This window comes from Nestor notabilis, unplaced genomic scaffold, assembly GCF_000696875.1.
Source record: "Nestor notabilis isolate BGI_N333 unplaced genomic scaffold, ASM69687v1 scaffold2030, whole genome shotgun sequence".
NCBI classification, from domain to species: domain Eukaryota; kingdom Metazoa; phylum Chordata; class Aves; order Psittaciformes; family Psittacidae; genus Nestor; species Nestor notabilis.
In genome coordinates, this window is record NW_009909505.1 from 77,877 (window position 1) to 90,683 (window position 12,807).

Below are 12,807 nucleotides of genomic sequence, written 5' to 3' on the forward strand. Positions count from 1 at the left end.
TAGTTTTTTTAAGACATTGAAAACCAACCAACAAACAAAAAATAACTGAACAACAAACCCAAAACAAATAAACATGACAGCTTTAAGAAAAGGGTAGAAAAGGGGTGTGCTTACAGAAACTATCTGCTGGCCACATGCAAGTATTATTCATCTGATGAGTCCAATCTGAAGAAAAAATATTGGTATGAGTTTCTCAAATACCAGGTCTGACCAAATATGGCAACTCTTGCATTGGTGTTATTCCAGGAACTAAAAGCTTAAAGTTCAAATATATAAATACAAATGTAAGACATCTCTTTTTTAATATTGAAGAACCAAGAAGAGTTCATTTAGATTGTTATTCTTGATTGTATTCATGCATACATGTATATATATTTATACACACATACATGTATGTGTGTATATCTACTACAGCTTAGTATGAAACTGTATCTTCCTCTCAAGTAAGTCTATTGCGTTATGACTGGATGTCTGTGGACATGTAACTAACAAGGTAAAACCCAAGGATTTTGAGGTTTTTTTTTGGCTGGGAAATGGAGAACAAATCCTTCTCAATCCTGTGAGAAGACCAGAGGAAAAGAGCAAGAGTAGATTTAATTTCCAGACTGAATTATCTAATAATAACAGAATAACTAACCATTAGTTATTCAGTAGAAAAATCAACTCATTTAGACTTTCAGTATAAAAGGGACTCAATGTTTCTTTTTCTTTTTTTTTTTTTTTTTTCTGTTAGGAATGAACTGTCAAAATATCACAATGACATTAGACATAAAAAAAGAGAAGATACAGAAGATAAAGACACAGTCTTGTTTCTGGTGGAAATGTAACAATTTCTCCTATATAAGACAGACAGCATCAAAATCTTTACATTTATGACATGCTTCTCTAATAATGATAGCTGTTAACAAGGATTTAATAACTTACCAGGCAAATAGACACCAGAATGATCAGAGAAGGATTAGTTAAAGTCATAAAAGAAGAGTTTGAGCAAATTCTGTTATGAAGCTTAATAAAGACAAGAAAAACAACTTTTTCATTTGTAGTTTATTTGGGGGATGGGGTGGGGCAGGGTTATAAACCACCTATATTCAAAATTTAAACTGATTTTATTGGCCTGATGTGAAATCATATCTTCTTCTTTCTTCATGAGAGGAAGACAATTTCTAGGTAGGCATCCAGTAAAGATAGAGGTTAATAATTCATAGCAAAATTTGATTAAATCTGAAATTGCAATAAGTAGTGCAATCAGCAGCTAATTTCTGTTGCACTGAACTAGAAGGAGACCAAAGCCATGTAGAAATTAATCCTTTTGAAAATTCAGTTACTACCTACAAAATTTAACATCAGATAATGTAAAATTAGTAGAATAATTAAATACATGGACTTTGGAGGCTATTCCCCTTTGACCTTTGATCCACCAAAGCCACCGATACCTGTTGATTTTCAAACTAACTTCTCCATGGTGGTCATCACCTGGCTACAGCACAGACATGCCAGCATGTCCTGGTCTCAGCTGAGTGTACTGGGCTACTCATGGGGAGGAAGTGCTCAGCAGTGTGGGGCAGGGCACCAGCCCCAGACTGGGTCCCGAGGATCCTTCACAGCCACATGGGGCCCCAAGTCTTAGCCTACACCTTGCTGAGTCTCCCTTCTGAAATACCTGTACTTATACTCACCATAGCATACTGTTTCCAGAAGCAATGCTGTGATTTAAGACACTCTACAGAAATGCTACTGGGACAGCACTAACCTACACAGATTAAACCTGCCTAGTGGAGTATTCCTCTTCTGTGCAGAACTCAGTCTTCTCCTGCCCAGAGAGCTCTCAGGTTTAAGCTGCCGTTTGGAGTCTCTTTCAGTGCTTGATTTCAGTGGGGAAAAATTAAGGGAAAGCAAAGCTGCACCTATGCTGACAGATCTGTACCCTGAGTGCATGGTATTCCACCAGACAGCGAGGTACTTCTGCTCTACACATATTTTGGATCCAGATCCAGATGCTACTGATTTATATTTGAAATACAGCAAAGCACATTTGGAAGGAAATTATGGAAAGATTTATAATTTCTTGAAAGGCAACTATACTGTGTTCGAGCAGACATTGTAATTCAGGAGGACAATGAGCAGAAATTACAAAGTTATTCAGCAGTTATTCACATAAAATGCATGCTTAGAAATGAAATGGGAAAATATGTCTCTGTTGTGTGGAAGCTTCTTCAAAAATTGACTCTTTATAATGTAAACATGACATTTTTAAAGGTAATACTGGAGCCTACATTGTTTATGCAGAACAACAATAAAAGAGCAAGCAGCACTTGCAAAAGGATACAATGGATATGTGGAAGAGGCAAATTATGTCTCTACTGCAGTAAGAATGGGTTAGACTAGTTTTTAGAGGTAATGCCTAGTTGCACATCAAAGAAACTTCAAAAGCTTTGGCTGTTACGCTAAAATAGGATGCAACAAGATGCTTGACATAGACTATCATGTCTGTTGTACTAAAAAACACAAGGGAGCATGGAGTGAGCTCAGATAGTAGATTGCATTTTTCTAAATTACAAGCTCCAGTATAATTTCCCCAGTGATCTGATATTCTGGAGTGTCAGACTGAAGTTAATAGGGTACTTCTTATTTTGACTTCTCAAATGAAATATTCTGGTGTTAAGGAAAACTGTTCTGCAAGTGATAATTGCATGTAGTGAATAGTAGTGGATAAGCAGCAGCTCAGCATGGGTGCTGTTGTACTGCTATTGACACTGTTATGCAGTTGTACAGTCCCCAGAGCATGCCTAGCCCCATGGTAAGTAATATGTTTGCAGGGAAAGGGCAGGAGGCAGCCTGGCCTGGCAATATTCCCAGTAAGCACTTTGGGTGTTACCACCCTCTGTACAAGGGTAAGAGAATTTACAGTTTGGACACAGACCATGCAGTGCCTGTTGGGTCTGAAGCTAGCAAGCAGATGGTGGTCTAATGTGAGTGTTAAACAGGCACAGCCACTCTACCTAGTGGGAACTAAATTACTTTACTGTCTTCTATATATGTCTCCTCTTGTCCAAAGGTAGTAATTCACCTTTCTACCTATCTTCATAATGAAGTTAGATTCATAGCAGTTTTTCTCTGTCTGTAGTCTGGTCCTTCACATACAAATCTGAAATTGGACTTGCATACTAGAAAGACTGTCTGTTTTCTTGAATGATAATAAATGGACTAATAAAGCATACTACTTCTCCCTAAAAAATGTCATTCTGCTGTTATAAAGAAGAGGAAAATACTACATATGGAATTATATTTTTAATAAAACAAGTGTTTTAATATTGTTAGCAAATTGTGCTGTTCACCAGAAGCTAATAAAAGGACAAGAGAAACAAGCAGTACAATGCAAAGGAAGAAAACCAACTGAACATGGTTAAAAAAACACTATAGAAGGGGGAAATGCCATCTAATTGTCCCAGAAACTAATTACCATTTTGTAAGTGCCTTTTTCAAAGATTCCAATTTTGTGCTGAAGTGCTATCAAAATTCTCCCTACCACCAAATTCATGAAACACAAACATATACTTGGTGACCTCTTGTGCTTAAAAGCTTTGCAGAGCAGCATTGGCTAATTAATTAGAACTTTCTTTTTATATAAGAAAGTATATATATATATACTCTCACCTCAGTGAGATGAATCCCCTTCCCTTATGCACCTAATAGGTCAAGCTCACAACTCTGGTTCCTGCCTCTGGCACAAAAAGTCTACCACTCGTGTCCTATTTTCTGCCAAGGAACCCACAGCACAACTCCACCCTGACCATGCACATCAGGTCCCGAGGCTATGACCCTCACAGTAGGGTGGGCATCACCACCACCTACATGAAGACAGCGCCTGTGTCAGAATGTGTCCCCCTTCTTTCCATTCCCCCATGCCAGCTGCCATAAGTACTCCTCTGAATAAAAGAGGAGTTGTTATGCTACCAGGAATGGCAGCACCACTCATCAGATGCCTAAAGCAAACAATAGATAAACTGTCTTTTGTTAAAATGTAAGATGAAATCTGGAATAGGGAGCTATTTTCTGCTCTTATCCCAGTAGTAAGACATCATAGACTTTTCAACCCTGGTGGGATCTTAGTTCTAAACACTAGTCTTATTCTGGGGACAATTATCACACTAAGAGAAGACACTGGAATGAATTCTCCCTTTCCACTTAATGAAAGCTGTCAGAAGTCAGATCTTTCTGATTATGGTTTTAGAAAAAAAGCTGGACTTCTGTCAGTTTTCAGAAATCTAATCTCTCAGACTCTGACAGAAGCAGCAAATCAACATGAATGAATTAGATACACAGTGGGGAATAAAAGACTGAATGGAAAAATACCTCAAATGGGAAACTAGTTTTTTCATTCCTTCTGTTTCAGTACTCAAAAGACATTCTTTGAAGTGATATCCCTCTGTAAACCCAAGTGAAAAGACTGGATATGTAGGAGAGCTGCACCAGCAATGTTGCTAAATGCAGATTTATAATGTACATCTTCTAAGGCTAACCACTAAACCCTATGTTTATTAACAGTGGGTTTAATACGCATACATTGACATCCATGAGAGAAATGAACAACAGGTAACCTCTGAGCTCTGCAGCAGGGATTCGGTCTTCAGACTTCTGAGTGAAGATGTTTTTTCTTTAGTCTGTTGTCAGAAGGATTTTAATTTTTATTCTCCCCCCGCCCAAGGATGGTGTCTAATGCACCCCTTCCCTCTTGCTCTAGGCCATTTATTATCCCCTAACTCAAGCTGTTCCTGGTCTTGACTGCACTTACTGCCACAGCACAGGCAAAGCAAAGGTGAGGCTGTGCAGGTGATGAAGGCACACAACACATGTGTAACTAGACACACAGGCAGCTTCTGCATCCACCCTCATTCCCAAACTGGAGCTGCTGGCACCAGGAGGGCTGCAGTGGCCTGCCTGGCTGTCGCTCTGCCCCATGCTACAGGGCAGGGTCCTCCTTCAAGGCATCACCACAGGTCTCCGGGGTGGGGGAAGCCCTGTCTGTGCTGTGATAACACAGAAATCGACAGCTCAGAGGATTTTCCTGGTGTCAGATGGGGCAGTTCTATTCGCACACAGATTATGCTTGCGGTTAAAGTTTTCAGTCTCCTTAGTGCCTTTGGATTATGTCCAACAGAAAATGTCTCCCAGCATGGACATTCATTTTCAGGAAAGTTTCCAATACTTAGAGAGCTGTGCAAAGTATTTGTTTATGTCCTGGGTTCTATTTCACCTATTTTCTGGAGTTCTTCAGTTGTTTTTTCTCCAGTAATGTGGCTGGAACATGCTAGGGTATGAATTGCAAAGTGTATGGCTAATCTACAGGTGCTTTGCATTCACAGGGACTGTATCTTTATGAGGTTTGAGTACTTAAAACCTGCAAAGGTCTTTTGGGAAAGGAGTAATAGAAGTGCTGATCATTGGTACAGCTACTGCTGCTGCTTATTTTCCCCAGGTAGCAAGTCTGAAAAAGAGAAACAAGAATTGCGGTGAGTGTTCTCTCTAATTAAACTACAAACCACTGTAAAGTTCAAAGCAGTGTGTTAATGTGTCATTTTTTATAGAACAACTAAAGGATTTGAAACCTAATTTTTGTGACATGGAGAATGTCACATGAATCATTCCCTGGCAGCATGACTAGGAGCTGTACCAATCACATCCATCATTGCTACCACCTTCAGAATGTCATTTTCAGAGTCCCTCATTTGAGAAAATTAATTGAAAAATAATTGAAATTAATTGAAAATGAGAGTCATGTTTTACTGGTCAGGAATGGAAATGTAAGGCAAAAAAAATCTTCTGCTTCTACATCTGTTACCATCAATTCCATCAATCAATAGAAGTATATCAAAAAATGATTTGAGATTTTCTGTTTCAGAAGTTGGTTGAAAGATACAGCATTAATTACTTTTGCATAGAGCAATTATTCCTACAGTTGAGTCAGCTGGTAGTAGAAATGAAAGAAACAGTGAAAGGTTTGTGTAGTGTAGCATTTGCCTTTCAGGATGAGTGGTTTCAGAAATGCAAGGGGTTACAGCACTGCACTAAGCTTGCATTGCACTAAATCTCCTTTAATAATGCCACATGAAATCAGAGGATAAAGCTTGATAAGAAACACTTTTTAGTCTGAATTTTATATCAAGAACATACTTAGTTTGAGGAAATAAGAGTCTCTGGACCTAGCTCCCCAAGGCCTTAAAAATACTAGTCTCTCACAAGTTGCACCACTTCCATTCAGCTGTGACCACTTATTTAATAGCTCAGCATGAGGATTGGTCCAGGAGCATTCTGGATTATACACAGGCTGTTTCTGTTGCAGGCTTGTTCACAACAGATAAACAGCAGATGCATTCTGAGCAAAACATCTGGATAGTTCAGAAATTGCTTTGTTTAAGTAACAAGTTTTAGCATCTCAAAAATGTGAAGTATCAAGATAAACTGAAAATTTAGACATGTTAGTACCATCTACCACGTCAGATCCTGTACTTGCCTTCAAGTACAGAGCAGTGGTGAATTCTCCCAGACAACTAAATGGATGTAGGATGTAGCTAGGAAATGAGCATTAGACCGGGACTTAAAAGCATTACTCACTTCCAGAGAAAAACTCCCAGTGAGTAACAAAATAAAGACTACATGAGTGCATAAATCCATTAAGTACTTGCAGTAGTTCTGCCTTTTGTGACAATACTGAGGAAGAGGATATTGTATGCTTCACACTACATGTTGGATGCTAGGTACACCACATGGTTACATTGAGAAAAAGGTGATTTATTTCAGATCTGATTCTATGTGGAGGTTTCAGTGCTCACTGAAAGCTGTTGTGGATAAAGATCTGTGGGTTGCTTGGTCCTGAAAGTTAAAGTTAGTGCTTTGCTAAGGAAGTATTTTGCTTTTGAATAGAATAAAAAAGATGATGAATATAAAGAGCATATCACTCATTGATATGCTTATATGAATATAAAAACATATCACTCATCATTGAAACAGTCACCCTCCAGTACTGCAAGCCCTGAGTATACAGTAAAGCTATATTCTTACTTATTATGTATGAAATTCATTTAGTTCATCTTTCTTGCCTATTCCCTCCTCTCAAGGTACTTGAACTTTTCCCAGTTGCAGTGATTTACAGTCATCTTCAAGTCACGAGTTTGCTCCAATATATGAAGCCAAGCAGCAGAGGCACTGAAGTGTCATCTGACTGTAAGGCTTGCCTTCCAGCAAGGAGGTTCTCAGAGAGGCTATGCTACCAAAGAAGACATAGTCTAGTGGTGTGAACCCTACTCCTGATGGAGACTCAGGTGGGACATCCTGGGGCTCACTTGCATGTTTATGCTGGGCTAGGGCAGTTATACACATATCCCTGCTATATCCCAGGTGAGATGTTCAAGCAGGCCCAACAGAACTTCATTAAGACGGACTGAGTTCTGGAAACTGCAAAGGATTTCTGAAGTTTAATCAATTTTAAATTAGAAGAGATGAAATCTGTCAACTATATCAGCACCTTCCCAGTGGTAGAGGAGTGTGCCCTGTTGGTAATGTGGAGAGCTAACAAGGAGTCCTAGACACATCTCAATTTCTTTCTGACATGTGAGGTTCTATAGAGAAAAAAATAAGCCTTGACTTTTTGAGTTTTGAGGAACCCATTCCTTAACTATAAAGGCATCAGTGTTTATCTGATTTTTCAGACAGAAAGAACTAGCAGCTTCAAACACCTACTCTTCTTTTCATCATTTGTGTTTTTGAGATGCTAAAACGTGAGCAGTAATAGAGCTCAAGAGATCAGATCCCATATCATCCCACAGAAAAGTAGAAGCCTATGTTCAATAGACAGAGTCCAACCTGTTTTCAAAACAAAAATCTCTAACCAAATCTGAACTTTTGAGGACTCTTAATGGAGGCGGCACTGAATGCCTCCATTCATAATGGAGGTCTCAGCAGCACTGAATGCCAACTAGAATTCCTAGTGTCATTTCTAGAACGTTTAGAATTATGGTGCAGTTGCCTATAACAAATTCAGCCTCAACAGACTAATATCCTACAGCGAAAACTACTGTAGCTTTCTCTACAACAAAGCCAATATATTTAATTCTCCATGATGTAGCATCAAATGTGCCAGAGCACATCTGGTCTCTTGAGAGCAGGAAGTAGGCCTTCACATCTGGCATTTTCAAATCAAGGTTTTGCCTTAATTTTACTGCAAATGTAATCTTTCTGCATTAGATCTAGAAACTCCTCCTAACTGGATGAGTAATCAAAGCTGCAGAATGTTTCTTCTTGGGTGGCTAATCAGAACTGCAGACTATCTGGTAGTTTGGTGCTAGACATGCTTTCATGTTCAGCTGAATTATTAAAATTGAATGTCTGCCTGTGGAAAACAAGATACTCAGGGCCTAATTTGCAAAATGTTTAAGTATTATAAGCTCCAAGAGTCTGTCAAGCTAGAGAGGAAGAACTTCCTCTCAAGCTAGAGAGGAAGAATCCTAACTCAAGAACTAATCCTTGAGTTAGGATTTGGTTTCCCCCATCAGAAGTTTAGCTTTTCAAGAAAATCAAAGCTGGGGAAGATGTTTCTTGAACAGTGGCTGTGCTTCCCATAGACTCCATCTGAATTAACACACTTCCCCCTCAAATTCCCATCCTTGAGAGAGAATTGTCTCACCAATTATCATTTCTGAAAGGCAGGAAAAGCTGACTGCACACTAGACATTGTCAAAATGAAATACACGGACCTTTAGACACAAGAAGCAATGTAGATGTTGGATGTATCTTCATTAAACAGGGGGAGTAAAGCACTCACATATGTGACAGAACGCCCACAGACATTGACGAGACAAGGATTTTTCCCACAGCAGTGTCATTCTACTTTCACTTGAGTGAGAGCAACAGGCTGTATGGGTTTATGAGTGAATACCAAGGTAGTAGAAATTACAACCATGAATACAAAATTTTAATCAAACGCCATTCTAAGGATCCCTGTATCGAGAACTGTGTCTGGTTACTATGAAACAGTTCAGTGCTTTAAAAAGACAGCTTTTTTACTACTTCCTCTCTGCTTCAACCTTTGTTGATTCAGATCTTCTAGAGTATAAAGACTCAGGAGGAACAAGGGAAACTAGATAAAATGCCTATCTTTTACTAGAAGGGAAGAAGGTGGCGCTGGAAATTATAGATCTAGCCAGATAACAACACAGGACCCAAAATGCTTTTGTAAAAGTCAGTTAGGAGAAATAAAAAGAGCTCCATTTATGTCTGAAATTCGGAAGTGTTTTTGACACTATCTGGAATAATGTCCTCATCAGCCAGCCAAGGAATTTGATTCTAGAAGAAACAACATAATTTAATACAAAACTAATTGAAAAGCATCTTCCCTCATGAGCAACCTTCAGTGTCTCAGCAATATTAGGAATGCCTCAGCTAAAACACTGTCTGCTTTTGGATCCTGAACTTTAAGAAAGATGTAGACAAACTAAGAACCTGTAATGATTGTTAGCAAGGACAACAGCTTAAAAACCAGGGACCCATAAGGAGAAGTGGAAGAAATTGAGATTTGATGTAGAAAAAGTTAGATTAAAATATGACAAGATAATTATCTTCCTATCTATCATCTGCAGGAGGACTAGAATCAGAGGGTGTTGAACATAACAAAAATTATCCTCATTTCCATCAGAGATGTTCTAAGTGAGCTATTTTGGATCATAATTTTTAAGTTAACAAAACACTGTAGCAGACCAGCAAGGAGGATTTTAAATCTCCTGCACCAGAGATTAAATATATGCTTGCAGGAGACTGTACATACATTCAGGAGTAGTTATACCAGTATTGGGATTTTCATCTATAGGCTTTAGAAAATCTATTTAAATAGACCAAGTTACTCTGATGGAAGGCTGTTTGCGTTTATGTTTTTTCCCAGCCGTTTTTGTTTCTTCACATGTGGCACCAAGCAGCCTTATTTGACTTGGGAATCAGCCCAGCTATAATGCACTGAGCTGATTTTGTGTCTGCATTATTAAGTCGATGATGTAACAGGAGCTCTTGAGGACCTGATGTTCATATTGCATGAGAACTTCCTTAGGATTAGCTCTAGTCTGGTCCCATGGACAGAATGCCCATCAGCAGTTCAAGCACACCACATCAGCTCCTGTAGCACAGCTGTGCTACAGATTGGAAATGAACCAGTTTTGTCCTTTCCAAGATCACTCCATGGTGCAAACCAGACTGCAGCAAATGGGGATAACCAAGACATTCACTTCAGAAGATCCAAATCATGAACATAATTGCACATCTATTAATTCAGCCTGGCTCTAGTGAATCTCTATATTATGCAGACACCAGTAAAGATTCATGAGATCTGCAAACTTTGAAACTGCTCCACGTTGAATTGATGCACATATTTGACACATTTGACATTAAGGTTATTCCCCAGGTCACTTTCATTAATACTATGACCATAACTATGACCACAATAGCTCAGTTAAAAGTAGAAGTGATTTTCACTTGGCCGGACACCAAAATTTACCAACTATAACCATGGAGGAGTGTCCCTGTCTTTCAACTCTGTTGGTAACAGTTTTTTCAAAGAAGACTAAGCATCATAAAGACAGAAAAAAAACCCCAAACTATTAATACATCTGGCAAGATCAGACTTTGAGTTCAAAATGCTGTTGGTAAACAAGTATTTGACCTCTTTAGACAGAAAGTATATATAAATGAAAGGGAATATGAATGAATTTTCAGTTACGTTTCGGTTACACTGTAAGAAGAGAAAAAACACAAGTACTTAACTCAAATAGAGCTGTTAACTCAGGCACTTCAAAAAACAGAGTCCCTAAAAGAGTTTTAGTTTGGATTACCTTAGAGGTAAATCTCCCAGTTGCCTTCACAATGGTTTGCATCCTGGAAGCTTTGTACCATGCAATCTAGATCCCTTTTGGTAAAACTAACCTGGAAACCGCTCCAGTAGCAATCTTAACTAACTGCAACCACTACTGGGCTGACCCAAGGCTGCCAAGAACACTAGTCCAAAAGAAAACTATGGATAAATTAATATGCTTTTATCTGTTTGTTTACTCATGTCCAAATGGGTCTTTTTTCTTTCAATACTGAAAGAACCTTACACATTAGCATAAATATTCCAAAATAGCACTTCTGAATATCTCATATTTACCTAATCTGGACAGAGTTTTACTGTTTTAGTTGTTGCTTTAACAGGAAGTTCACTCTATAAAGTCCTTTATTACTTGAGTCACATACATCCGCTTGGTACATCACATCCCAACACTGTGTTTGCTGCAGTGCTCATTGAAATGTACTGCAGATAGAAGATGCAGGAGAAAAACGCAGCTGGTGTCCTGTTAACTGAACAGCTGCATCTAGATCAAAGCATCCTTGTAGCACAGCACAACAGGAACCTGTGAAACAGATGATGTCAATTATATTTGGAACACTGGGGGTTTAGGACTAAACTCTTATCACAGCGCATAAGCAAATTGTTGGGATGATGCTGGATGACACTGCTGCTAGATCAGGCAACATCTAATGTAATATAGCAATAACGTTAAATTCATCACTATGTATATACTGTGACCTTGTAACGTATTTTAAAATGGTGTCTTTACTGTAAATCATATTTTTCTCACCCTCAGCAGCCATGCACAACAGGAAATGAAACAATATTAGCTCCTGGTGCTTCTCTGCCTATTTCCCTGTTAATTGAACAATAAACCACAGATGCTTGCAATTTTGTCTTCAAGCCTGCACCTGAAGTGTTCTCCATTTAACTACCACTGCCACATGCTTAAAATATGATGAACTTGAGGGCAAAGAAAAAAAAAAGGAAAAAGTAAGAAAATGTTTGGTAACACAATGGAAGGCTCCAACCAGAAGCTGAGGTCGTTTATACAAGACAGTTTTTGAAAATCATAAATATATATGAATTTTCTCAAATAAACACTACATTTAGGTAATGAAGTTGTTGTCTTCCTCTGGCCTAGGGACAAATTCTCTGGCACAGATTTTACAAATATATAGATTCCTGGAGGCACACCGAAATTGCGCAACAATTCTTGTGTTAATTGTACATGATCTTCCATACACTTCCATAATGTAACCCAGTGTCCTATGGGAAAGACCTCTGCTATCCCTGACATTTCCCCCAAAGAAAAATCACCCGTGTTACTAAACTAGTAAGAATCACTAAAAGAAGTGAAAGCCACCACAGTGCATTTATTTATTTCCATTTCTCTGCCAGTGAATTACTTTCCATTATATTAAAAATTAATTTTATACAGACTATACTGCAAATTCAACTTACAGCAATGAAACCCCTACCATTGTTCCAACAATGATGCTTATACTGCGCTTCTGTGCACCCGAAGACAGGGTAAGTGGTCTAGAAGAACGTGAGAAGGTACATGTGCAAAACCATGGGCTTTTCCTCAAAAGAGAAGGCAGGGGATCTGTGGTAGCATGTTCTCGTCAACTCTGGTCAAACAATTAGCAACTGTCAGAGGTTTTAAAGAATTCGAGAAGTTTCTGAACTCCTTCCAGTGATTCTCCTGCTCTTGCTATTACCAATGACCTCCACAAAACAGCCTGCAGGCTTCATTTAAGCAGGTATCACTCAATTACTTTAAGCTTCCCAGCTAGTGTCCATCAACAGCTCTTTGTTCTCGTAACAGAGCATACTATTTTCATGCTTCATCTAGAAGAGTGATAATTGGGTGGACTCTGTATAGTCACTGCAGAGAAGAAAAACAATGTATTTCTTGTCTTTATAATAAGTATGGG